Genomic DNA, 26,338 nt, shown 5'->3' with positions numbered 1-26,338 from the left:
ATATAGAGCGGCAAACCTCCCAAGGTTAGTTTTAGGCAAAGGAACTCTAACCCATGATTCGTATATCACTGAGAATATTTTTTTTGTCATTATTGTCAAGCCGAAGCGGAGTTCGTATCAACCAGTCATATTGGGATTTGAACTAAAACCACTTCACTGAGAGGCAAGGGCAATTTTTTATAGCAATAACTGCCGAAAAAAATTGTTGAAAAAAAGAAAGAATTGCAAAAATCACTTAGATTTAAGATGAAATCGTCACAAATAAAGTGTACCAAAAGGTGATTATTTAAATGGGCGATCTGAAACTCGCGTCGTAATAAAAATTTCGAGATATTGTACATTTGAAATCTTCCATTTTCTTACTTTTATTAAAAAAAAATCTTATAGTTGTTTGCCCTGGCGTGACTACCAATTCTTGAACTTTTCCAATTGGTACCTTTTTATGAAGTTATTTTTAGTTTCTCATGATTTTGGTGCACATGATGATTAGAAAACATTTCCGAAAATGTCGCTTTTAAGTCATTTTCCTTATTTTCTTCAAAAAAAAACAAAAAGTTGAGAAAACAAGCGAGATATCTCATTGTAAAGTAATACCGTAAAAATTCGTATATTCAATTTTTAATGAACTGAATCATACACAACATGAATACTCACTATTGCTTTATGACGAAGTTCTTTTCCATATTTCAATTGTTCTTCTTTTTCTTCACACAATTTCTAATTAGGCTCTCTTTCAGTATGATGATGAAAATAAAGACATTAGAATAAAACAATATTCATACAAATAAACTGAATAAATATTTTTTACAAATACTCTTTGTATAATATTTTCTCAAGATTCAAATGTTACCCAGTATTTAGTTGCCTATTTCTACCCACCTACATTATTCACGATCGCAAAGAACTATAGAGGGCGTAGTTGTATGAGACGAATGGATGGGTGGCGTCGGGCACGTGCGCGTGACGTCACGATCTTTGTTTACAATCAATTGGGTGGCGAGCACTCTAATGTAAGTCTATGGGATTTTGATGTCATTTTGTAATAAATTAGCAAATTTTATATTTTCCTTAAATTATTGAAGTATTAACGGTCAATTTTCGTGTAGAATAGAGTTCTAATAAACTTTATAGTAAGTTTTGGCTAAGTTATGACAGTCTTTATACGAAAAAAATTCTAATTTTTATGGGTGATGAGTAAGTTCTGTTTCATTTTGCAGATGTTATTTATTATGATACATACTGTGTGTAATTGTTGATGTTTTTTGTTTAGATCTTAATAAATTAGATTAACTGTGATGTCTGCTTCATAAATAAGTCAGAATAATTGTCAATTTTTTTTTAAATATGAGGAAATAGCTTTGTTTTATGATTATTATCTTCTAGGTGGCAGAATTGAAACTTTAATATCTTGATGACATTTTTAGGAATACACGTTATTATTTTATTCTTATATCTACTAAAAGTAGAATTAATTTATTTTTATTTATGTCCCAATAATAATAATGATATATTTTAGTAAGGTTTTGATAATTGTGTAAAAAAATCGTATGTTCTGTGGGTGAGTGCTTTCTCCTTAAAAATAGTGTTTGTTTTGAATCAAATTAGAAATAGTTGTTGTTTTTTACGTAAGATTTTAATTAAGTATAATGCCTGTATTATAGATAAGTTCAAATAATGATGTTTCAGTGTGTTTAAATTGCTTGGTTTTTGTTAAATTGCTTCTGGGTGGCAGAGCTTTGAATGAATGGATTTTTCTGATATTTTTGCTAATACACATTATTATTTAATTCTTTTGTTTATTAACAGTAGAATTTATTTATTATTTGAAATGTCTTAAATCTAATTTAGTTAGGGTTTGATAATTGTTTATTAAATTTGTCTTTTGTTCTGCGGGTGAGAGTGTGCTCTCTCCTTAGAGATGTTTGTTTTGATTCATATAAGAAACAGTTCTGGTTTTTTCCATTAGATATTAATTAAGCATAATGCCTGTATAATAAATAAGGCAAAATAGGGATAAAAAAAAATTGCGTTGTTTTTTGTAAATAAACTTCCGGGTGGCAGCTTTGAGTGAATGGATTTTTTTGATATTTTTAATAACACACATTATTATTTAATTCTTTTGTTTTTTAACTGTAGACTTAGTTATTTTCTTTAAATGTGCTAAGCTTCTTAAAATGTTTTAATCAGGTTTTGATAAAATTTGTGAACGAAGTCTTGTATTGCGTGGTTGAGCTTCTGGGTGGCAGGGCTTCGAATATAAGGATTTAGATTTTATTTTCATAAATACTCATTATTATTTAATCATTTTGTTTATTAAGAGTAGAAATAATTTATTCTAACCAAATATTTTCAAATGTTTTAACTAGGTTTTGTTAATATTTGTGAAAGAAGTCTTTTATTATGTGGTTGAGCGTGCTCTCTCTAACGATAATATGTTATGATTCATATTAAAAATAGTTTTTGATTTTTTACTTAAGATATTAATTAAGTAGATAAAATATAATGCTTGTTTCATAAATAGAGCAAAATAATAAACAAAATTTTTTTAATGTACATTAAAATTGATTTGTTTTTATTAATAAACTTCTGGGTGGCAGAGCTTCCAATAAAGATTTTGCTGATATTTTCTCAAATACACACTATTATTTAATTATTTTGTCTATTAAGAGTAGAATTAATTTATTCTATGTATCAAATTTTTTCAAATGTTTTAGTTAGATTTTGATGATATTTATAAAAAAAAAAATTCTTATTTTTAGGTTAGTAGGCTCTCCCCTTAAAGATAATGTTTGTAATGATTCATATAAGAAATAGTTGTTAATTTTTTACTTCAGACATTATTTAGTAGATTACGTATAATGTAGTATTTCATAATTCTCCCTCACACTTGTTTCCTTTCAATTTAGGATGCAACTTTGTATGGAGAAAACAGTTCAAAAGAAATTGTGAAGAAGCAGATGGAATTATTTGAAGCAAGACATGATGAAATGAAAAATATTATTCAATTGGATCTTTAAAGGATGCAGAATGGCTCAGTGGGGCTTTAGTGAGGAAACTTGTTTCTTATTTAATATCAAGTATCTTTCCGCCTATTGCCCCTTCTAAGCCGCATCAATCCTGAAGGACACTCATGAAGACTTTTTTCAAAATTAAGTCTCACTTTAAGGTACTCCACAACGCAGTGATAGCATAGTATGAAGGTGCGTATGTTTGTATTGATTTGTTTCCTTTAAATTTTCTTAAAATTTACTAGTCATTATGCATGTTTGTCCTAAATTGTCTATTAAACAACATTGAATTTAGTGTAGGATTTGTATGCTTTTCAGCCAGTATAATGCATCAATTGTAAATAAAGGGGAAAAAAGCAAAAATGTAAAGAAATGTATTTAATAATTAAAGGTTTATTGTAAAATAATTTTTATTCTTGCTTTCAGAATTTAAGCTATATAATATCCCAAGTAGCACAGGGATATTGTAACAGCTTTAGTTTACATCGACCGACATTGTCAATATTGGCGAAAATCGAAATTGTGTGTACGATATTGTACGATTCCCGTCGATTTCACTATAAAAATATGTTTGTAAAACTTATCATTTAAAACTTTTTTGTGTCCTTAAATCAAAATTAATCATTTAAAAGACAAAAAATGACGTCAAATTGTTATAATTCCAAAAAATAAGTTTAAAATATAAATTTAGAGATATCCGAACAACCCCGGACAATATTTGATATCAATATTGCAATCGTGTTTTTGTCACGACATCGATTTTTTCTCTAAATACTGAAATCTACGATCAATACCACTCGGAACCGTAACCATAACCCGTTAAGATGCTGTTTATCATTTACTGCTGCCACCTGCGATCTATTTATCTTTTGTCTACTTATATTTAAATCTAATTTCGTCTCATAAAATTTATACTTTAGCTCATAATGTAAATGGAATGAAAATTATTCCGATTTAGCGAGCCCGAAAACTCAAACCAGCTGAAGATGAAGGGGAATTAATGCACCTTGTTGAAATGAACGAATTCTCTGATCTTGGCAGGTATGTTCTGTTTTTAATATATATAATTAAATTATAGATTGCAAGAATTACATTGATTTCCACCTTTATCTTGTCCAGGCTGCTTAACTATTTAATTATATCACGTTATTCAATTCTCATATTCACAAACAGTGGCGTAATTTTATAGTATGTTTGGAGATGTTAAGCCTTCTGACATGCTTATGTTTATATTTTTCACAACTGCCAAATTGTACGTTTGATGAAAAATATTTTTTAATACTTGAACTAATTAAAAATTTAAGAGCTAAGTGAGCTAACAAATGGATCATATTTGCATATTTTTTAATTATTAATTTGTCATGGTAGATTGAAATGTTTTTTTTTTTTTCGAAATTTTAAATTGAAGATTTAGTATGTCTACTAGATTGATTTAATATGTATACTGAAGATTTAATAAGATATCTAATGTTGCTGCTAGTAAGAAGTTTTTTTCTCAACCGTACAAGTTTGCAGTATATATATATATATAATATATATGTGTGTTTAATTATTATTTAATATTATGCTTACTGTATCTAATTAATATATAATGTTTAATTTACAAAAAAAAAAGAATTGAATCATGAAAATTTTATATGTCTACATCTTACTTACCGAACCGAGTAGCTCATTAATCAAGTAATTCATAATTTCAGAAGGGGTTTTAACTTACATAAACTGAAGTTTGTTAACTATTAAATTATATCACATTATTCAATTCTGATATTCCCAAAGATCTTGTTTACTTTTATTGGTTCTGTGCACTATAACAATTTATCTGCTTTTCTCGGACTAAAAAAGACGAACTTGTTCAACGTTCCTCCCATATGCTCCTGCCAAAGAATAGGGTATCTCTCCTGATACTATTCTTTGGGTACATATATGTATTTATTAGGGTACATATAGGGTATCAGTACACATAGAAAGTCATGGATTTCTATATTGAACAAAATTTGTCATGATCTAACTATTATTTTTTTAAAAATTGCAGATTTAGGTAACTGAAAAATCTTAATTTTAAAAATGGAATCCCCCTAATTTCATAGCGTTCTGAATATCTGAATTTGTAACAAAATATCCAATCTTAATCGTATTTTATTAAAATATAAAATGTTTCAATTGTGTTCTTTAAAATAATTAAGGAAAGAACATCCTTTCTAGAGCGAATAATCTTTTAAACTTCAGTGATTTCAGAATCTTATTAATTATTTTATTTGTTTAATTTTTTTTTTATTATAATGAATTTAAAATTCTTGTTTAGGCATTTTATGTTACACTTACTTTTAAGAAGAAAAAAAGCAGCTTTAAAAAGCTTGTATATTTTTCAGCTATTTAAATGCTTCAACTCTTTCTTTACTCAATTTTTAAGTTTAATATCAATAAATGAGAAGGTTTAGAGCCCCGTGGCAGATTTGCAGAGACACGGCAACATTTTCACTGAACATTACAAAGTTCTTGCAGAAAGATTTTTCTTTTGAAAAGTAAAAAAAAAAAAAAAATTACCTTTATTTATTTTTTGACAGAAATTTACCAGTTATATTTGAATCATGCATTTGAATAATAACTTTTTGGCGTGTTCAATATACGCCAATAGTAGCGTAAGTTGATGGGTTTTTTTCTGTTGTATTTTCGTCAGTTATTGATGTTGATTTTCAAGTGGATTTTAAATATCCCGATAAGCAACCTGAAAAATTCGAATCTTGTATTTGGGTATTTACTTTTTAGGTCAATAATTCTGTCGAATTTTATCAGTTATTGCTATTGATTTCTCCATAGTTTTTAAATCTGATATTTATTATACGATATTTTTATACAACAGCCTAATCAAGAAACGAAACACTCGTTTGAGGTGACCAATTCGTGTGAATTTGTTGTCAATCTTTTTTTTTCGCCGAGTACTACTGCGGATTTAATAATTTGCAATTTTTTTTTACTGGGATGACAAAAGGCGAAGGAAATAATTTCTATATCCCCCTGCCTCCCAACAAAATGCGAAAATGTTGCATGTAATGTTATAATAAAAATTATACGCTCAATTTAAAAAAAGTTATACATAGTTTTTTTTTTTTTAAACACAGTGCTTTTGTTATTTTAAATTAGTAACATAACTGTTTATTATTGTGAAAAGTATCTTGCAGAAAGATATTAGTGCTAGAGAGTTTTGTCGCAGATAGCTCGAAAAAGTTCTGCTTCAAGGATTCAGAGTATAACAGCTTTGGTTATACCTATCATTTCAATGTTTTTATAATGCTTTTTTGAATTTATTGTAGTGTTTTTGTCGGATAAAATAGTAACTTCGGTAACTCATGACAACTTTTTGGAGTTATTGATGGAAAGTCAGGGTTTTAAAATCTAAAATGTCGCAGATACCATGTACATATCAAAATGAAAAGCAATCCATAGCTGAATATGTCCCAACTTTGCAACATATTTTAACTTATGTGATTCTTAAGTCAAATATGACTGTGATAAGTGTTTTAATGGTATGGGTATTTCTCCGCACACTATTTATACATAGAATTCTTGATAATTGGATTCGTTAACATACAATCTGATATTGCAATGTTCAATATATTTATGCGCAGGCCATTGCTTTGGAAGCTTCTCATATACAAAGTAAAGAACTAATGCAATAACTCTTTGAGAATAAAGTGACTGAAATAAGAAATAATATATTATAAAAATGAAAAATGTAGATAGTAATTCCTTTCTTCAGCAATCCTATGCCCGTTTTACTTGTGTGGTCTTAATTGATGATAAAATATGAGGTACATTTTGTAATGGTTATTAAAACATTATATTTTTATATATATCTTTTTTTTCTTTCAGATATGTTATTTTGAAACCATCTGTAAAGAAGGCTATTTATGTTCTTTTACTTCAGCACCATCTTGGAATTGGCGATGATGTATTGTAAATTAAAATGAAAAAGGAAACAGTGTTTTGAAAGCCTCTCAGCTGTTACAAACGCCATCTTAGGTAATTTTATAGACTTAGAATTTTAAAATTTGTAATTAGACTTTACTTTTTCGTGAGTCATTATCTTGCACTAAAATGGATCAGTTATTCCTTAAATTAACTACCCTGGTCCTTCCTGTTTTATTTTGCTTAGTTTGTATTCTGAACTCTAATACATTTACAGCATTGTATGTTTCAAAGTTCAAAAGTTAGCCGCTCTTAAGGTTTTGTAATGTTTTTCATGGCATCTTTTCTCAACCATGGCATCTTCTTCTAGTTATCAGGGTTTGTTGATTTAGATCAGCTTGATTTATTACATGATTTAAATCAAATGATTTTTTTTTAGAAAAAAAGCATTGATTTTGAAAGTTAAAATACAGTGTTTTTAAATTATTGATGCTTTTATTATTTTTTTTTCTAGTTTTAAAACTTATTTTAAATAAATTGCTGCATTAATTAATTTTAGTTATTCAAATTGCTTTCTTTCTTGGTGTGTGTTAAATTCCAACACATTTGAAATTGCATTTTTAAAAAATTTTTTTGATTCTTGAGATTGATTGATGGCATTAAATGTACAAATTAAAGTACACATTTAATGCTGTCTTAATATAGACTTCCATAGCTGTAGAGAGTAATTAATAAACATGAATTTTTTCAAAAAAAATGCAAATAATGTTAATTAAAATTCTACCTTTTGATTAAAAAAGCATGGAATTAAAATCTACATTATATTTTATTAGTGGAAAATGTTTATTTCTAAAGCTATAGTAGAAAGATGGGTTATATTAGAAAGAAATTACCCTAATATGTCAAAAATAGAAGGAAAGATATGATGAATTCAGATGTTTTTTTCCTGATATAGTGTCATTCTTCCCTTTCAAAGTCTATTTGAAGCAGCAGAGTTATTAACTGGTAATTTTTTCCCATAATATGTTTATAGTATCTTTGACATAATCAGATTTTCTATAAAGAAATTTTGTGAAAAAAAATTCCAATAAGTACATAGATTTTTTAAAATTTTTTTTTAGCTTAGCTTATCTATTTTGATATAAGATTAAAAATTTATTACCACTTAGCAGTACCTTTACAAAATACTTCACTATATCTAAATCAGCACTGTGGTAACCTCATGTTAGATGTGGAATTTGTATTGACTAGCCGGGTTCTAATCTCAGCCGATACTGGGATTGGAACCCGGATCACCTCATTGAAAGGTGACCAAATATTTTTTAAAAATTATTCAAGGAAAAACTTTTTTCCGTCTATCATATTATAAAATACATAGCTGCCAACCCTTCTGCATTTTGCAGAAGCTTTCTGCATTTTTACTTATTTTAGCTATTTTTTCCTCTTTTATGCGCAGAAGATAAGATCTTCTGCATTTTACCCATCTGCCTGATAGCTAGTATTTTCTTTAAGTCAGACGTCGCTGTTCCTCTTGTAACAGCGTTTGGCAAGGCCGTAACTACATTTTTAATCGAATATTGTACCATCAAGTAGCTGGTCGAAAGTTTTTTTAAAAAATATTTCCTTTTTTGTTTTAAAAAAAGATGAGTATTGCTTTTTTTTTGCTCATAATAAGTGGATTTATAAATAAATAATTAATCAAAATAGTTAAAATCCGCTTCTTTTATAAATTTATTGGTAATTAGTATGTGCTTGCGAATCTTCTGCATTTTTAGGCATTTCTTCTGCATTTTTTTTTTTTTTGTCTATCTTCTGCATTTTTATAACTAGAGGTTGGCAGCTATGAAAATATAATATTTTCCATTTGTTATTAACTTACTCGTCAAGGGCCCCCATATAAAAATAGGCCCGGTGCTCCTGGAAACATAAAAACTGCTCTGATTCTATACAAAAGAATTGTCAACCTAGGGCTGTTAGTAGTACTTGCATTGTGCTCATGTCTACTTTAGTTCATGTAATTTTTCAATATAACTATTTGTCTTTTAATTTAAACGTATTAAAATTAACCACAGTTTATGTCTTATTTTTTTTCAGCTGCTACCTTCAGACTGTTCAAAGAGACTAGCTGCTACCTTCAGACTGTTTAAAGAAACTAGCTGACTAGAAAAAGCTAAAAAATTTGGTGAAGTTCTTGCCACCGCCAATGGCCGGGAAGGCAGGAAGACTAAGTTTGCGCCTCAACTGCCACAGTTTTGTTTTAGAAACAATTGATTGTATTAAAGAATACAATAAATTATAGAAATTAGTATATTATTCTTTACTGTTTAATAAAAATTATATTTCATTTACACATTTGACAACCGTTCAAGCCCTAATAAATATTTTGGCAACACTTTAATGGATAAAGGCTATAAGTAAATTAGATCGCAGCTTATTGTACCATGCTTGCCCTTTTTTAAGTCAGAAATCTGAGGAAGTGACTCCTGTTATTTTATTATGACAATATCAGTGTAAATATTGCTTTTATTATTTTTTTTAATCAGTTTTTTTAAAATCGAACCTGATGCTGTGAAGATAAGGAGTTTTGTTTTCCATAGATACTATTTTAGTAAAATACAGATTATATAATACTAAAACGTCACAACAAAAAAGTTAATCGTTTTAAATTAAACATATTGTAATTTTAATCTACATAGTAAAATATAGATGCTTTAAAAATTATTGCACAAATCACTTAAAATATTAAAATAATTTCACAATATAAATGGCTGCTTGTACCCTGAAAAAGCGAAGAAATATCTTAACAAGACTATTTACTTTCTAGCTTATTTTCTAGAATAATAGTAAAATATACCTGCCTACCCAAACTTATTAAATATTAATAATCAAAAAATTCTACAAGCTTTGGTAATAACAAATAATTTAATTTTAAACAAGCTAGAACGGTTTTGTTCGGTTTTTCCAGGGTACAAACAGGCATGAATATTTCAAAACCTAATGGCGATTGTCTGCATTCCACAGCATTCGTTTTTTGAATATCGTGTTGACGATGTCGGTTGACATAGTACAACGTTTGTAAATGCAGAGAGATGTCGATCGACGTTCCCCAACGTTTCTACAATACCGTACAATATTGGTTTGCAATATTGAATATACGACATAAAAGGGGTCCATTTTTATATAGTACAATATTTCGCTACGATATTGTACAATGTTCAAAGCTACGTTTTTACGATATCGTTTTTGTGAATTGTGCTACTTGGGATATTTTATAACCCAATTATGTTGAAATAATAATTTTTCTTTGAAAATTATTATTTAAATCATTAGTTGAATATCCATGAAGTACATAAAGAAGAGGTTTGAGGAAAATATATAATAAATATCCTGCGTAAATGCTTTATTTTTTTTCCTTCTTGTTTTTAAATAATGTGTTAGGTTTTTTTCTTCTTTTTTTAATTCATTGCCACTTATCTTATTTCAATGCATATAATTTCAGGTAAAAACTTATCTCAGCTTTGACATAAGCATGTGAAAATCTAATATTTCTTGCAGTTTTTCTAATAGTTTGTAATGAGTGATAAATATTTCTTTAAAAACTATAATTTATATATCCGCTACTCTATTTTAGGACCATGAGGCTTAGCGGTAAGTTCATTAACCAACATTATATTCAAATGTTTTACATGTACGAGTGACTGTTTAAAAACTACATGTAAGAGGCACGCCTCGTGCATGTGTAAATCACATGCGAAATGCATACCTGTTATCGCTCTTCTAAGAATATAGTGTCTGTTTTACTTACAAATTTCAGCTCCCCATTTGTAGAGCACCCTGTTGATATCAGTGAAATAATGTAAAACTTATTGTATTATATACTCTATATAGTAATTAACTCTTCTTTACCTGAATTTTTCTCCTAGTTAGCTAACTCTATCAGAGATGACTTATATATTATTTTGTTAGAATTGAACCTGTAATAATCATGATTTCTAATGCAATTGGCCTGGGCATTAAATGAAATAAATAAAAGTACATCGATTATCACTAAATGTCAAGTTTACTACTATGTTTTGCAAATTTATTCCATTTCTTTTATTCTTGCTACTTCATACATCAACGAAATTGTTAAACGAAAAGGTTCACACATTAAAGTGTTAGCATAGGTTATAACACTACTGAGGTAGCATGCATAATCATACAGGGGTAAAAGCATTATAAAATACCATTTTGATTTTGCAACACTGTTTCCCTTTTTAAATATCAAAATTATTTTATTAGAATATGTCATGATAAAGCTATCTATATTTAATAATAGTTACTCCAATTAAATAATAGCTTCTCCCTCTTTCTTTCTTTAAAAAAAAAATAGTTTCATTGAAATAGATAGACAATGAAAATATAAACAAATTTAATCAAATCGCCGCTTAAAGACTTTCTAAGAATGGAAAATTTATAAAAAGAAATTTCTATGTACACAGCTTAATAGTCATCATAGTGAATATTTATTGGCGATGTCTTATTCAAACACCTTTGAATTGCTCATTGCTGTCAGGCTAACAATTGACTTCCATTTTAATTTTGCCATTACATAAAGCAAAATATATTTAGTTTAATTCATATGTCTATTAAGAATGTTAATTCCAATCGTATTTTTCTGAGTTTCCACAGTTTTGAATTAAAAATATAAGAGAGTTTTAGTTATATTCTTCTTAAATAATTCAAATGCTGTTTAGTTTTACTTACTAAGAAATATCCTTCGTGTTTCAAAAAAAGTTTAATCAAAATTGTTTATTTTGCTTAGTGAGAAGGAAAAAGAATAACAAATTTTAAATAACTTATAATGCAAATGATTGATCACACAAAAAAAGAAAAACGATTTGTCCCTTTGCTTTTTAGTATCACTTGGAAACAATAATCTTACAAATGGTATTACAATGGATAATGTGATGATCATCCATGTCAAACTGACCATGGAATTAGAACACATGCCAGAAGTAATAGATCTTTTAGCCATAGAAATATGTTAGAAGTGTACACGGCGAGGAGGTAGATCACATCTCAGTATTATATTTGCGATAAAATTTGCTAAATAAATACATGTGATTTAATAACTTTTAGTATTAAATGTCGAGGAGGTAGATCACTCCTCAGTAATATATTTACGATAAAATTTGCTAAATAAATACATGTGATTCAATAACTTTTAGTATTAAATGAATGACAGAACATTGCATATACTTTCTATAATTTATGTATTTGATTTACATTTTAATGTGAACAAAAACTTATTCTCATACAATTAGCCATTATTTGACTAAGAAAAGCTTTAAACACTAATGTAAATACTCTTAAATAGGATCAGAACAAGATTTTTTTTAATTTAAAATTTTCTTTTGTTAGACACTCATGCACAAAAAATATTTTTGTATTAACTCTGCTTTAATGACTTTAAAAAACACAAACAAAATACAATATCTTTGGTAATGATATTAATTTTAATATATGTACATCATTTTGATGCATGCATAGTAAGTATTTTAGAGTAGCAACAGCAATATAAATAACATGTAAGAAGTAAACAACATGCAAGAACATTAAAAATATGGTGATTCTACTGGAACCAACAATTTACTGTAGAAAAATGGAATAAATGAATCATAAATCTATCCCAATTCAAAGTTCAGAAGACAAGTTTTCTAAAAAAAAATAAAAGTCAGAAGTTCCATTCAGAATAAAAATAGAAAGAAAAGTAACATGAATTAATAAGATTTGTTGACTATGATGTACTCAAAACTGTGTTTAATATATATCAGCTTTAAAATAAATAAAAACATACACACATAAATAAAACACTAAATATTAAATAATATTATTCATTTTAATGCAGATATTCCATACATTTATTTCTAATCAAGTTGTGTCATAACATTACAAATCACACGAAATATGTAAACAGAGTGATCAAATATAAATCCTCAAATTGCAGCATTTAAATGGAAATTTTCAATTAAAACGGTATCACAATTTAAAGTTTAGTACACTATCCTTTGAAAAATATATGTAATATTCCAAATAAATTCAGAATATAAGTTAAAAACACTTTATTTTTAAACTTCGCTATGTTAAGTCTATAGGCCTGTTTAGACGATCCAATTTCTTGGACAGAGATTGATTGATATTGATGGAAACTTGTTTTGCTTTGAGCTTTGATCGTGTAAACAAACATCCAAGAACTTGGTCCAACTTCTTGGACGATAGTAGAGCATGTTCTACTTTCCATCCAAGTTTTTTCTCCCTTATCCAATCAGCGTCCTTGGTTTTGTGACGTCAACAATCAGGCAGCAAATTATGTCGTCTTCTTATCTGTTTTCATATATTTTAGTCCAAATAAATTGACCTGTTGCGGTTTATTTGTGTTATTATGATTTTATTTGAATTTATTCAGTAATTTTAAACTTATGTAAGTATTATTTTATAATGTTGAATATGAACAATGCGCATGCGCGAGTTTTTCTTTCAATGAATCAGCGACATTCAAGAACTTGGATAGTGTCAACGAATCATCCAATTTCTTGGACAGAGAAATCCGTCCGATTTCTCGGATTCAAGGAATTGGACCGTGTAAATTGGACCCAGAAATTGGACCCAGGCAACCGCAATTGATTGTTTGTTTACAATCAATGCCCGTGCCCCATAACAAACGTCCTTAAACCGGAAAAAATTCAGAAAATTTCTGGTGTATCCCTCCGCTTATGTTATAACTACGAGGCGATGTGCGAACAAGCCTAATATTCTATGCAGTTTTGTTATTGTAATTTGGGTTCAAATCTAAACATAATTGTACCATTCATAAGAGCTTTCAGAAATGTATTGATTCTCAGAGGTCGTAAGGCCAAAAAAAAATTTTGGAAAGTTAATATCTCATTGGGAATAATTCTTAAGGTTTGCCATGTTTTGTATTTTATCCCTTATTTATACATTTGAATAAAATGTCGCCAAAAATATCTTTTTAAGTTAGCCTAATTAGAAAATATTCAAATGATTATAATTTTAACATGATCATGCTGAAGTTTAAAGACTGAAAGAAAGAACTCGGTACATGTGAAATACTGCAAAAGATATGATGCAATAATATGATAGAGCGTTTTTTTCAATCTGCGGGGTAAAAATATATCGAAAGCAATAACCCGGAAGTCTTGCGAGAGCAATTTAACCACTAGCGCCACCACCCTTAGCTTCACATGATCATCCATCCATAGCTGTGATTTCTGTATGAACAATCATTCAGACGATCCTGAGGATGTGACGTCTGTTATGTAGCGTTTAACATTGTAACGTTCCTTCTTTATTGTGACTTATGAAATATAAGAAAGACACTTTTTTGATAGTCTTTCTTATGCAGACAAAAACAAAATGGTATATCTTTTTTTCATCGAAGGAACATCCAAACCACATCGGAAAATATTTATAAATTAACAGAAAAAAAATTTATGCACCTTGCAAAAATATGTACTTCTTAACTCTAATAGAATTAATACCTAATGCCAACGAAGTCGTTTTACTGAATTTAATGATATTGGCGATCGAAATGAACTACAGGTCAGGTGGAGTAGAGCAAAACTCTCTATCTATGGCAACACTTCGCATGCTTTCACCATTAGCATGTGGAGAGTCATGGGAGAAGCAAGTACTTTAGCTTCTGGCTTGATTTTCATAAAGATTAAAATCTCTTTAGTTAGGAAACTATATGGAACTGAAAACTGTGTTAAGCATTTCTCTAAAAGAAAGCGTCATGGATATTTTAAAAATATTTTTATTAATTAAAAACGAAAAATATTACGAAAAGGAAAAATATCGTAGTACATACACAACTAAAGACACGGGGGACAGCACAATGGTGCACGTTAACTCTGTAGGGGTCACTAAGTCCTCCAAGTTCCCATAATAAATCAATACCCCGGTGGTACTGAATCAGGGATTGATCGTTCTCTAGTGCATGTTAAAATTAAGATCTGTGAATGATTGGGTCCGTTCTGTAAAACAGGCTATGACGTGTGTGTGGCTGATAGTCGCTTTCTTGAACACAGAGGGTGCCCCTGGAAAAACAAGAAACCCACCCTTTGACTTGAATTCACTTGGTTACACCAAACAGGCTTGCTGGGCTTAGTATGTGGTATTAGAATCAACAACAATATTTACACTTTTTGTATTGTGATATAAATAATATACAAATAATTCTTTCTGAATAAAAAAAATAATTTTTTTGAAATTCGAAAAATTTTATAATTTAAGCTAATAATTTTAAATTTTCCAAAGCTTAACTCCGTATTAATCCTCAGAAGAAGAGAAAAAATAATTTGCCAACTGATACATCATTTATAACAAACATTATCTCTATCTCTATTAAAAAACCGTAATCCCTTCCGCCGCTGATTTGGGTGTTCAACAAAGCTTTGCATTTTGTTTTGCTACGCAGAAAACTATAACACTTAGGAATTTAGTAAAAATATAGACTGAATATGGAATAAAAAAAAATTAATTCCAATGAATATTATTTAGTTCAAAATTTATTACCTGTTAAACTTGCAAAAAAAAAAATAAAAATAAAAAAAAATAACTGCATGGACCTCTTTACAGGCTGCACAAATGCAACTTTGGAATGGAACTTTAATAATCTGATAGTAACATATTTGTTTGTGAAATGATATATTTTTTTTTATTTTGTAAATTGAAGTTTATACGAAAGTTATTGCGATTTTAAGTTCTTTTGCAAATTTTTTCTTTGTTTTTATTGCTATACGTTACATTTTGTTTTACTGCGCAAAATAAAAAAAAAATGAAATGAATAAGGTAGGTATGCAAATGAACCTGAAGTTCGAAAGAACAAAAGAAAAGAAAATATTTGATTATTAGTTCGAGAATCACCCGCTTTAAATTAAAAAAGAAATGTGTTAGCCAATCTAATGCTTGCATAAATGCAATTTAAGCTAAATGTGCTTGAAATTTGACATGCTAAATATGCTATTTTTAATTATAAAAATAAAGCAATTTTTTATTTTTTTTAGAAATTTCAGTTTGCTTGAAAGTTGCAAATTTAGGCGCTTTTTTTGTGGATTCTTTTTAACTGTTTTTACTTTAAATAATGATTGTTGTCGAAAAAATTTTTCTGTCTCGAGATCATCCTTTTATTAGCTTGTGCTTGACTTGATGTCAAAAGCCAAAAAAAAGGAAGAAAAAAAAATGGAAGTAAATTTAAAAAAAAAGAAAAGAAATACTGTTGGTCACGAAAACGAGGAGTCCTTACCTCCTTAACTCCCCCGACCCACAATGGGCTGTTGCAGGAATGCTTTACTTCTATAAATGGCCAGTTTAAATGTGCTAAAATGAGTTGTTCTCTGCTATCACAAATATAAGAACTGTGATGATTCAGGGGATAGAGCGCTCGCCCCCCGAACAGGTGAACCGGGTTCGAATCCTAACAACGGCTGGTCGATACGAATCCGCTCCCAGCTCGTTCCAACCACGGTGCTGACTTAAAAAATTGTCTGTGGTAGTAGACGGATCATGGGTTGGAGTCCCCTTGCCGGCAGACTAACAGTGGGAGATTTTCCTCCCTCTGTAACGCAGAGTCTGGTTCATTTCATCGACAATCACTTCATCGACAGGCCATTTCATCGACACCACTTCATCGACAGGCCATTTCATCGACTAGGTCATTTCGTCGACAGGCCGTTTCCTCGACAGGGTTGTTTCGTCGACAGGCCATTTCATCGACAGGGTCATTTCGTCGACAAGCCATTTCGTCGACAAGTCATTTCGTCGACAGGGTCATTTCGTCGACAAGTCATTTCGTCGACAGGGTCATTTCGTCGACAAGGTCATTTCATCGACAGGGTCATTTCGTCGACAGGGTCATTTCGTCGACAAGTGATTTCGTCGACAGGGTCATTTCATCGACAAGGTCATTTCATCGACAGGGTCATTTCGTTGACAACTGATTTCGTCGACAGGGTCTTTTCATTAACAGGGTCATTTCGACGACAGGGTCATTTCATCGACAGGGTCATTTCGTCGACAAGTCATTGCGTCGACAGGGTCATTTCGTCGACAGGGTCATTTCGTCGACAAGGTCATTTCATCGACAGGGTCATTTCGTTGACAACTGATTTCGTCGACAGGGTCTTTTCATTGACAGGGTCATTTCGTCGACAGGGTCATTTCATCGACAGGGTCACTTCGTCGACAAGTCATTTCGTCGACAAGTCATTTCTTCGACAGGGTCATTTCTTCGACAAGTTATTTCGTCGACAGGATCATTTCGTTGATAGTGTCATGCGTAATTCTGAAACTATTTTAAAGATTTACTCTAAATATTTCTATTATTAATTAGAAAAATGCACTTATCAACTAATTACTTATTACTAAAGTAAAATTCCTTATGGCTGTTTATTGTTCCAATTGCACTAAAAGAAGTTCGCTTTTTAAATTAATTGATAGGTAGTTGAGTAGCGTTTAAACGGTTGATGTATCGAAATCTACTTTTCTATAACTAAATCGTAATAGCTCGACACTTATTTTCAGGATAGGTAAGGATTGTCTTCAGAACATTACCAAGCATGATATCCAGACCGTGGTCAACAGTTAATATAGTGTGACGTTAACAATCAAATTGTTTTTAAGATCAAATCAAATTAATAAAATATATTTTTAGAATTAGAAGTAATAAAAATATTTTTACAATGAAAATTTAGAAACTATTTCAAGGAGGGGAAAGCTAAATTTATTGCTGTAAAAATTTCAACATTTTTGCATAAATTTTTAACAAAAACATAGACTTCAGTCGAATTCTCACAGAAATGAAAATAATCATAGACCTAATTATTATATCTGCATAAGTAGAAAAAAAAATTCTAGATTTTTTATGATGGTAAAGTAATTTCGTAATGTTCACTTTAATTGCAATTTTAAACTTTTTGTTCAGCATCTTTAACATTAGGACAGGAATATGCTTATTCGAACAGTCGAACTGAGTCTTAGTTTCGTTACCACTATTAGAGATTTCGAAGAACAATAGGAACACAAACTTGATGTTTAGGTTTTTACCGAGGCGGTTGTAGATTCCCACAATATTTAAAGTGCTACTCACCTTTCCAAAAACGTTTAGAAGCACGGGCGTAACGTTGGAAGCGTGTTAGTGTTTGCTCTTCACAAAATATGCTTTTTCTATGAATAGTGAATTTAATAATAGTATTAATTATTCAATTCTAATCTAATACTATCAAATTAAAGTATTTCTGAATTATACTATTATTATAATTAAATAATAATAGTATAATTTAATAAGAATAATAATAGTAGTAAGTAAATGATGAATTAATTCATTTTTTATTTGCAGGATTTAAATTAGACACATTTTGTTTAAAAGAAAATTAACAAAAAGTCAAGCCTGGAATTTAAACATAAGAATAAATAGCTCTTACTCTACAAAAAAGAAAAAAAATCTTGCAATTAAAATTTGACCATTTTTTTACAGGTATAATTGTTGAAATTTTTAACTGATTTTCTGCACAGGATGAAAACACAATTTTCAAACGCTTACTGACCACTTTTAGCACGACTTATCGCCAATCAAAATTTTGATTATTTTCTGCCTGAATGAGCCAGGAGGCTCAAAACTAAAATGCAGAAAAAATGAAAATAAAAAATGCATATATATTTAAAATATCAAGTTTTTTCAGTAGACTACAAATGAGAAAAAAAAATTATAAAAATTTTCACGCATAGCAAAAACCACAAGGGCAAAATTTCACAAAATATTCTATCAACATTCAAAATTCCACTTTTTTCGTTTTGGTAACAAAAATTCACATTTCTTTTTCAGAACACATATCAAACATGATATTTAAAAATATTTCCATTTCCGATTACACTTTATAAAGGACTTTCCTTATTGCTCGCCTTTAAAATCTATACTCTCACTGCAAATTTTATTAATTTAAATAAATTTTTATTCTCTGGCAAATCGAAAAGAAAAGCATTTTAATATTTGAGTAAAAAAGCAAGTTTGCTAAACTTATTTTAGTAAAACACTAATGAGAATAAAATCAAATGCATATGGATAACTCTCCTCAATTATAAACTCAAAAGTCAATTTATTTGTTATATCGTAATAAATTGCGTTTTTTTCCCAAATGTTTTAGATCATAAAAACCAATTAGACAGGTTTCCTTCCCTCCTCTGATTTAGAACCATTTTTTATATCATTTCGATTGCATCGCATATCGAGGATGTGAAGTCATTGTGAGTTTTTTCTTTTTTTTTTACTTTAACGAAGTTTATTTTATAAGGTAAAAGAACTTATAAATGTTTAGGGAACATATAGGATTAAATACATATTAAACTATTAAACGCCAAAACGTTATAAATAATTAATTAAATAAGAAATAAAATAAACTGGAAATGCGAGAACAAGATTTTTGTTTCAAATAATATTTCATTTAAATTTCACACGAATTGTCAGAAACTTCCCTCTTCAGCAGCATAGCTGACAAAGACATGAGGAAGAGGATTAGAACAAAATTTTTTATCAACATTATTTCCCAATATGTTTTCCAAGTTGGATTTTAATTTTATTTTTCCCCACATGCATTTTTTCCCCAAGATTTTGATAATACTAGGAAGTTCAGCCCCTTGCTCACTTCTCTCGCCAACCTTCGTAATAGCCACTCATACAACTTAGTTTGTTTTTTCCTATATCGAACTTTTTTTTAAAGAGAAAATATATAAATATTGAAATTTCATGTAAGAAAATTTTATTAATATGTCAATAGTAACAAAATTAACGATTACTTGCATATGAAAAAAAAGCAACTGAGCTTGAAAAAAATAAATATCTAAACACCGGGAATATATAAATTTTAGATAAAACAAAAAGTAATTTTACTAGCTAACTATCTAAAAGATTTGTGTTTTTCGGATTAAATTCTTTGTAAACATCACCATTGTTATCATAGCAAAAGTTTATTCCTTTTCTTTCTCTTTTTTTTGGACAAGATTTTAAACTGTATTAATCAGTTTTACTCATTGCGGGGGAACATTATATAAGTATAATTATCCTTTTATCGACAGAAGATTTTTGCAACTGAAATGGCCTGTTAACGAAAAGACCTTGTCATTGAAATTACCTATCGACCACATGGATTCATTATCTTACAGATTCATTATATGCCGTCTTTTTTTCCTTCCTAATTTCACCCGTCATTCACTCCCTACATCAAGAATCATTCACAATAGTTGTTGCAATTGCTTTTGCGATGATAATCTATAATAATGTACATTAAAAATTAATCTTAGAAATAAATGCGTTATATATGACTAGAAAAAAATTGTGTAATATACAACTTAAATGTGTAAAATGCAATTAATGTTTCGTTTTTGCAACGTGATGTGAATAGAGGAGTAGGCAATTTTGAAATAAAATGATTTTTTCCGGCAACTTCAACAAACTATTAAGATTTTGCATCAGGCTAGGTTTTAAAAATTTCAACAGAAATATACTAAATTACAAAGAAGTGCAAGGGGTATAACGTCTAATGTAAAAAATCATAAGACTAGTTTCAAAATTACGCATGACTTTGCCTACAAAATAATCTTTTCTTAATATTGTCGACGAAATGACCCCTGTTGACAAAATGACCCTGTCGAAAAAATGACCCTGTCGACAAAATGACCCTGTCGACGAAATGACCCTGTCGACAAAACTACCCTGTCGACAAAATGACTTGTCAACGAAATGATCCTGTCGACGAAATGACCGTGTCGACAAAATAACCCTGTCGACGAAATAACCCTGTCGACGAAATGACCCTGTCAATGAGAAGACCCTGTCGACGAAATGACTTGTCGACGAAATGACCCTGTCGACGAAATGACCCTGTCGATGAAACGACCCTGTCGACGAAATGACTTGTCGACGAAAAGACCCTGTCGACGAAATGACCCTGTCGACGAAATGACCCTGTCAATGAAAAGACCCTGTCGACGAAATGACTTGTCGACGAAATGACCCTGTCGACGAAATGACTTGTCGACGAAATGACCCTGTCGACGAAATGACCCTGTCGACGAAATGACCCTGTCGATAAAATGACCTTGTCGACGAAATGACCCTGTCGACGAAGTGATTTGTCGATGAAATGACCCTGTCGATGAAACGATCATGTCGACGAAATGACCCTGTCGACAAAATGATCCTGTCAATGAAAAGACCCTGTCGACGAAATGACTTGTCGACGAAATGACCCTGTCGACGAAATGACCCTGTCAATAAAAAGACCCTGTCGACGATATCACTTGTGGACGAAAAAGACCCTGCCGACGAAATGACCCTGTCGACGATATCACTTGTCGACGAAATGACCCTGTCGATGAAACGACCCTGTCGACGAAATGACTTGTCGACGAAATGATTTGTCGACGAAATGATCCTGTCGACGAAATGACCCTGTCAATGAAAAGATCCTGTCGACGAAATGACTTGTCGACGAAATGACCCTGTCGACGAAATGACCCTGTCGACAAAATGACCCTGTCGACGAAATGACCCTGTCGGTGAAATGACCCTGTCGATGAAATGACCCTGTCGACGAAATGACCCTGTCGACGAAATGGCCTGTCGACGAAACAACCCTGTCGAGGAAACGGCCTGTCGACGAAATGACCTAGTCGATGAAATGGCCTGTCGATGAAGTGGTGTCGATGAAATGGGCTGTCGATGAAGTGATTGTCGATGAAATGAATGCGACCCGGTGATGAGTTCCTTGATCACATTGTGACGGGTGACGAGACGTGGGTTTATCACCATACACCTGAATCCAAGCAACAATCAATGCAATGGCGCCATTCGAATTCACCCAAAGCCAAGAAATTCAAAACTTCGATTTCAGCGGAAAAAATCATGGCTTCTGTTTTTTGGGACAGACACGGCATTCTTCTGTTGGAATTTATGCCTCCCGGAACGACAATTAATGCTGCTGCATATTACCAAACTTTGAAACGTCTTCGAAGGGCAATTCAAAACAAATGCAGGGGAATGCTGACAAATGAAGTCCGCTTGCTTCATGACAACGCTCGGCCTCACACAGCGCTCGTAACCAAAACACTACTCAAACAATTCAAATGGCAAGTATTGGACCATCCGCCATACAGCCCGGACCTTTCTCCCAGCGACTTCCATTTATTCCTTTACCTGAAGTCACATCTTGGTGGAATATCATTCCACGACGATGATGAGATCAAAGATGAAGTTGAAATGTGGTTCCGACAACAGGCGGCAACCTTCTATGACTGTGGGATACAAAAGCTTGTGCACCGACTTAACAAATGTTTGGATAACGGGGGTGATTATGTCGAAAAATAATAAATAATCGAGTTAATAAGATGTAATTGACGTTTTCTAAATAAATGTTTTTTTTAAGGAATGCGATCCATTGTATCTTTACTTTTCGAAACGCCCTCGTATCAACAGACGTTAAGAGAACAGTTGAGAAAAAGATTTCGCCGCGAATACCTAGCGACACTCCTTCAACCGCGCAAGAAGAATAACTATTATGATCTAAAGGTTGGCGAGATTGTGTTAATCGAAGATGACTTAAAGAAAAGATTACACTGGCCGATGGCTAAAGTTATTGCCGTCTATCCTGGTAAAGATAAAAGGATACGCGTGGCTCGACTTAAAACAGCACATACCGAGTTTTTGAGGCCAATGCAGCGGATTTATCCGCTGGAAATACGTTCGACACCAAATGAAGGTACAACTCCAAACGAAAGCGCAACTTCAAATAAAGGTGACAAGCATAATAATTTCTCAAGTACCTTACGAAACATCGTTACCACAAGAAGTGGCCGAACTGTTAAGATACCATCAAGATATTTGGACACATAATTTTAAATTTATATTAGATTTTTTGTTCTTTTGATTATTGGAATACACATAATCAAAAGGTGGGAGTGTTACGTCACTCTCATAAGATGACGTCATTCATTTAAAGTGTAAATATTAATAACTTGATATTAACCTGTGTATATATGAAAAGTGTGAGTGGCAACAGAAAGAATGTTGTGCAAGATGTGTTCTACGAAAATAAAATTGTTGATTTTGTAAATATGTGTACGCAGGTATTTCTTGTAAATTTAAGTTATTTCATCGCTGGATAGATCGGGTAGATTTATCGGAAGCACGAAACAAATCTAGTATAAGTATAAATTTACTAATTCTTCTCCATTTGCTTAGTTTTTATTATTAAAGGACCAAAAATGTGTGTAAAAACTATTTCTATCTAGCAATGAATAACATACAGATTTATTTTTCTAAAATTGTATTCCTTATTTATGTATTACTTATTTAAATAAATGTTATGAAAGTGTGATTTGAAAGAAGATCTTTATTTAAATAAATCATTGAATAATTTATCATGCGTCGTTTCTTATCCTTCTCATAAAACTCTAGTTTCTATTTATTCTATTAATTCCATTTATATAATAATGATGGCTAAAAATCTTAATTCGTCTTGTCCTTTTATGTTTTAAGGAAAATTCAATGTCTCAATTAAAAACACTAATTTTAAATCAATTCTTGATTTCAAAACAAAATTTATTACTTCTCATGGTTGTAGACATTTACATTTAGAATATTACATGAGAAATTATTTTGATTTTAAAAACATACTTGAAAATATTTCAGGTCAAAACATGTTTTTCTTCCATTTTAATTTTGTTACAAAAAAAAATCTGGAAAGAAATTTAAAAAACCCAGAACTAATTGAATTTTAAAATTTAGTACCAAATTTACTTTGAAATCATGTATAAAAAAAAAGAAATTATGTAATTGGCATGCACAGATTTTAATTTAAAACTTTAAATCGGTCATAAAATTTGCAGTGAATTTGTATGAGCATTAGAAAAAAAGTTTCCGAAAAACAATGTCATTGAGGTTAACGTCGTTTTTAGCGATAAGTCGCCAACTTTTGTAGCTCTTCATTATTGGAGGAAAGGCTTTTGCTCCAAAAAAAATGATAAGTCGGCCTGTCTAATTCAAGAGCTCTATCTTGAGTAGTATATCTTGTATATTTGCTACCTGGTTTACCGGGATACCGGGCAGTGGCACTTGACCTTAAAAAAACATCAGTGTAGGGTATACCGGGCAGTGCCACTTGACGTTAAAAAAACATCAGTGTAGGGTATACCGGGCAGTGGCACTTGACCTTAAAAAACATCAGTGTAGGGTATACCGGACAAATGTATACCGGGCAGTGGCATTGAACCTTAAAAAAACATCAGTGTAGGGTATACCGGGCAATGGCACTTAACCTTAAAAAAACATCAGTGTAGGATATACCGGGCAAATGTATATCGGGCTATGGCACTTAACCAGACCTAGTATGACTAGACCTTTGGTAAATGTCCGAAATATATACTAGGTCTAGTGCCACTTTTGCTATAGCTTAAATATTTAAAAAAAATTAAAAAAAGCGTTTGAATTAATTTTAAACTGATAACGAAATTATTGCTTTAAAATTAAAAATAAAACTGCGCCAGATTAGAGTAATTGAAGTAGTTGCTTTATACAGCGCATGTGCGGAAAAATTAAAAAAAAAAATTATCCACGCGTATCTAAAAGTGGATGAATATCCCAAAACACCGTTTCTTTTGGATTCCATGCACCTGGCACACCTGGATGTGGTAAGGAAACTACTGATGTATTGGATTAGAAATGGCATTAAAAAAAGCAAGCAGCACCAGAATAACTGCCAAACAAGTTGAGGAAATTTCGGACAGGCTTGTTTCATTCTCAGAATGTATGATTTCGGAATTCAGTCGTTCACCTAGATTTTTAAAAGACAGGTGGAAAGCGACCGAATTCCGACGATTTCTATTGTATCTTGGGCGTCTTGTATTGAAAGACATATTACCGTCTTGTCTTTGTGATAATTTTTTAAGCCTTCATGTGGAAATTTCAACGTTAAGTTACCATCTCTATATGAAGAATATATAAAGTTTTTTGAGAAGATGCTCTTATCTTTTGGTGAAAATATTAGTATTTTTTTAAGTTAAAAAAGCCATGGTCTACAATGTACATAATCTTTTACACCTAGCAGATGATGTTGGTCTTCATGGATGTCTTTCTAAATTCACATGTTACCCCTTTGAAAACTTACTTGATCAAATGAATCAACTGTTAAGAGCGAAGTCACACCATCTTGCCCAGTTATTCAAGAGAATTTCAGAAAGGTATCATGTTGAATCAACTTCACCAGTTAAAAAATGTAATCCTATTAAAATCATTCAAAATAATGAATTGTTGGAAAGAAAATTTGCCAGTGTGGTGATAAACGGCATATGATATTTATCAGCTAAAAGAGACAATTGTTTTCTTTGAAATGGTGGAAAATTTTATTTCATTAAACATGTAATAAACTGTTCAAGCAAAGAATGTGTTCTCCTCTGTAATGAGACAACTGTCGCAGGATTTTATTTTAACAGGCCGTGCTCCTCTGAAATAGTTTTCTTATACAACAAGATTCTGAGAGGCATAGTTAAAGTGAAACTCAGTGAAGTTAAAGCCCAATGTGTGCTAAATGGTAAGTTCTTATGGCTTTAAATCATTCATTGTAAGAGTGTCTTTAACTATGCATATGTCAGTTAACTATATTACATACAGGGTATCCCCGCAATTGGACAAACTTGTTTTTTCAGTAAAAAGGGCTAAAAGTGAAAATTTATTATCATGGATTTTTTTGTTGGCACATTCTCGATTGATTAATCTTAGTAGTAATTAGCTTCACACTGTAATTGAATTTATTTTTCAATCAATTTTATGAATTCTTTAGTACTTTTAAATCTTATTTTCCTTTATGTTGTTTGAAATGAGTTATAACTGTTAACAAAGTTTCATTTAATAAAACATCTTTTGCTTGAAATTGTCTCTCTCCTTTAATTGGCTACACTTGAACTATTTTATATTTCAACCTATTTTATCTATATTGGTAATTTTTCTTTAAAAAAAAAAATTAAAAAAACTGCTATTTTTGAGGATTTATATTGTTTTGATTCTAAAACTACAGACTGTTATTATTATTTTAATGTTTTGCTTGGGTTCATGTAATTAACATAATTTTGGCGAGTAAGTGCAATATGTTCTTTACAGGACAGAAACAGTATGCTGTTGTAAAATTTGTCGGGGCAGAGAATATTGAAGTAGTGCCAACTTCATGGCTCATAAATAATGAAACACAAATTAGATGGCCTGCAAAAAAGTCACGGTTCTAGGGGTGTTTCACCGAACATACCACCTGTGGTCTTTACCCCCACCTCTACAGAATGAAAGGAACTCCTGAGGTAGGTATACTGCCATCGAAAACAAG

At 30.8% G+C, this 26,338-nt stretch overlaps 1 protein-coding gene and 1 long non-coding RNA gene across 2 annotated transcripts in view; one reads left to right on the top strand and one right to left on the bottom strand.

Annotated features, from left to right (window-relative positions):
* Positions 1 to 885, bottom strand: part of LOC107455218 (uncharacterized) — a 50,032-nt gene extending 49,147 nt beyond the window's left edge. The window contains exon 1 of the mRNA XM_087151544.1: positions 655 to 885. The gene's annotated coding sequence lies outside the window, so the exon portion shown is untranslated. The remainder of the gene's footprint in view (positions 1 to 654) is intronic.
* Positions 886 to 3,805: 2,920 nt separating this feature from the next.
* On the top strand, positions 3,806 to 9,222 carry LOC147804370 (uncharacterized). The gene is made up of 3 exons (XR_015429444.1): positions 3,806 to 4,049; positions 6,879 to 7,028; positions 9,009 to 9,222. It is a non-coding gene; the product is annotated as an uncharacterized LOC147804370 (long non-coding RNA).
* Positions 9,223 to 26,338: the final 17,116 nt, after the last annotated feature.

This window comes from Parasteatoda tepidariorum, chromosome 9 (assembly GCF_982258835.1).
Source record: "Parasteatoda tepidariorum strain Cologne lab strain chromosome 9, Ptep-v5.0, whole genome shotgun sequence".
In the NCBI taxonomy this organism is placed as follows: Eukaryota; Metazoa; Arthropoda; class Arachnida; order Araneae; family Theridiidae; genus Parasteatoda; species Parasteatoda tepidariorum.
This window is presented reverse-complemented; position numbering and strand designations above follow the sequence as displayed.